At 55.3% G+C, this 2,775-nt stretch overlaps 1 protein-coding gene across 1 annotated transcript in view; it reads left to right on the top strand.

Moving 5' to 3' along the window:
• The first annotated feature begins 878 nt into the window (after positions 1–878).
• The window catches only part of LOC145344693 (serine/threonine-protein kinase SBK1-like), a 21,214-nt gene continuing 19,317 nt past the window's right edge, over positions 879–2,775 (top strand). The window contains exon 1 of the mRNA XM_080191799.1: positions 879–1,101. The gene's annotated coding sequence lies outside the window, so the exon portion shown is untranslated. The remainder of the gene's footprint in view (positions 1,102–2,775) is intronic.

The following is a 2,775-nucleotide window of genomic DNA, read 5'->3' as shown; positions in this document are numbered from 1 at the left end:
GGGGGTGCAGTGCTGGGTGAGTGGTGCCGGGAGGGGGTGAGGGGTGCAGTGCTGGGTGAGGGGTGCAGTGCTGGGTGAGGGGTGCAGTGCTGGGTGAGGGGTGCCAGGTGGGGGGTGAGGGGTGCAGTGCTGGGTGAGGGGTGCCGTGCTGGGGGTGAGGGGTGCAGTGCTGGGTGAGGGGTGCAGTGCTGGGTGAGGGGTGCAGTGCTGGGTGAGGGGTGCAGTGCTGGGTGAGGGGTGCCAGGTGGGGGTGAGGGGTGCCGGGCTGGGTGAGGGGTGCAGTGCTGGGGGTGGGTGGTGCAGTGCTGGGTGAGTGGTGCCGGGAGGGGGTGAGGGGTGCAGTGCTGGGGGTGAGGGGTGCAGTGCTGGGTGAGGGGTGCAGTGCTGGGGGTGAGGGTGCCGGGCTGGGTAAGGGGTGCCGGGAGAGGGTGAGGGGTGCCGGGCTGGATAAGGGGTGCCGGGGAGAGGGTGAGGGGTGCCGGGCTGGATAAGGGGTGCCGGGAGGAGGGTGAGGGGTGCCGGGCTGGGTTAGGGGTGCTGGGGGGGGCGCGGGGTAGGGTGAGTGTACGTAGGAGGTCGGTTGCAGCCTGGAATCCCCCCGCTCAGCTCCTCCCGCTCGGTGAGTGTTCCAGGCTGCTCTGTCAGTTCTGTCCTGTTGAACTTTGCCAGCCGCTGCACATTCTGCAGCTTTTAATAGCCACCCTCCTCTGCCAGGTGACACTGTCCTGTCCTCCCCACTCTCCCCCCACAGCCACCAGTCCTCAATGTGCTGAGGGAATGGCCAGGGGGCTTTAAGACCACTTAGGGGTGACAGCTGGTGAAAGGATAGAGGTTAAAGCACTCAGCCCTGAGAGGCACAGAGAGCACACACTCCCCTCACTCCCCACCTCTCCACCTTGCTTCGTCTCTCTCTGTCTCTCTCACTCCCTTCCACTCTCCCTTTCTCTTTCATACACTCTCCCTCACTCTCTCCCTCCTTCCTTTCACACTCTCCCTCCCTCTCTCTTTCTCTCTCCCTCGCTCACACACACTCAGGAACAGGAAAGTACAGTTCAGGGAACAGCACCAGACTTCGAGAGACAACAGGAGAACCCAACACAGGTAGGAGCAGGGCTGCAGCTGAATCCTCTCCCAGATTCTCTCTGCCTCTCACTCTGTCTCTCTCTCTCTCTTACTCTCTGTCTGTCTCTCTGTCTCTTGCTCTGTCACTCTCTGTCTGTCTCTCTGTCTTGCTCTCTCTGTCCCTGTCTCTCTGTCCCTGTCTCGCTCAGTCTCTTTCTCTCTCTCATATTTCTGTCTCTCTTTTTCCCCCTCTCTCTGTCTCTCTCCCTCTCTCTTTTTCCCTTTCTCTCTTTTTCTCTCTATCTCTCTTCATCTCTCTACCTCTCTCTCTGTCTGACTCTCTCTCTGTCTCTCACTGTTTCTGTCTCTCTCTCTGTCTCTCACAGTTTCGGTCTCTCTCTGTCTCTCACTGTTTCTGTCTCTCTCTTTCTCACTGTTTCTGTCTCTCTCTCTGTCTCTCACTGTTTCTGTCTCTCTCTTTCTCACTGTTTCTGTCTCTCTCTCTGTCTCTCACTGTTTCTGTCTCTCTCTCTTTCTCACTGTTTCTGTCTCTCTCTTTCTCACTGTTTCTGTCTCTCTCTCTGTCTCTCACTGTTTCTGTCTCTCTCTCTGTCTCTCACTGTTTCTGTCTCTCCCTGTCTCTCACTGTTTCGGTCTCTCTCTCTGTCTCTCACTGTTTCTGTCTCTCCCTGTCTCTCACTGTTTCGGTCTCTCTGTTGCTCTCTCCACCTCTGTTACTTCTTTATACCCATATTTTCACACTCATTCTCTCCCTTTGTCTGTATCTGAACATTATTCTCTTTCTCTCTCACACACCTCCATACCTCTGGCTGTATCTCTTGCTCTGTATCTCTCTCTCTGCTATAACCCTCTCCATCTTCCTCTCTCCAATCTGTTTGCCATTATTTTCCTCTGTTTATACACATGGAGTGGCACAGTGGTTAGCGCTGTTGCCTCACAGCTCCAAGGACCTGGGTTCGATTCCCAGCTTGAGTCACTGTCTGTGTGGAGTCTGCACAGTCTCCCCGTGTCTGCGTGGGTTTCCTGCTGGTGCTCCTGTTTCCTCCCACAGTCCAAAGGTGTGCAGGTTAGGGTGCATTGGTCATGCTAATTCTCCCTCAGTGTACCTGAACAGGCGCAGGAGTGTGGCAACTAGGGGATTTTCACAGTCATTTCTGTGTAGTATTAACGTAAGCTGATTTTTCCAGCTGTTTTTCCAACTCTCAGTTATCGTGGATTCAGAATGATTTGAGTTCAAATCCCACTCAAGCTTTGAGCTCCATAATTCAGGCCAACACCGCCTCCCCACCTCCCCCCACCCCCCACCCCCCTGCCGGTGCCAGTACTGAGGGAGTGCTGCACTGTCGGGGGTAGATGTATATACTCTAGGATTTGAGCTCCATAATCCAGGCTGACACTCCCCCCGGTGCCAGTACTGAGGGAGTGCTGCACTGTCGGGGGTAGATGTATATACTCTAGGATTTGAGCTCCATAATCCAGGCTGACACTCCCCCAGTGCAGTACTGAGGGAGTGCTGCACTGTCGGGGGGTAGATGTATATACTCTAGGATTTGAGCTCCATCTTGAACCTGCTGCAGTCCCATGTGGTGTAGGTACACCCACAGTGCTGTTAGGGAGGGAGTTCCAGGATTGTTATTGGACATCAGTCAGTCCCGTGTGGTGTAGGTACACCCACAGTGCTGTTAGGAGGGA

The sequence above is a fragment of the Carcharhinus amblyrhynchos genome, chromosome 7 (genome assembly GCF_965287045.1).
Source record: "Carcharhinus amblyrhynchos chromosome 7, sCarAmb.v2.hapA, whole genome shotgun sequence".
In the NCBI taxonomy this organism is placed as follows: domain Eukaryota; kingdom Metazoa; phylum Chordata; class Chondrichthyes; order Carcharhiniformes; family Carcharhinidae; genus Carcharhinus; species Carcharhinus amblyrhynchos.
The sequence above is the reverse complement of the archived record's forward strand: the minus strand, read 5'-3'. Positions and strand labels throughout refer to the sequence as shown.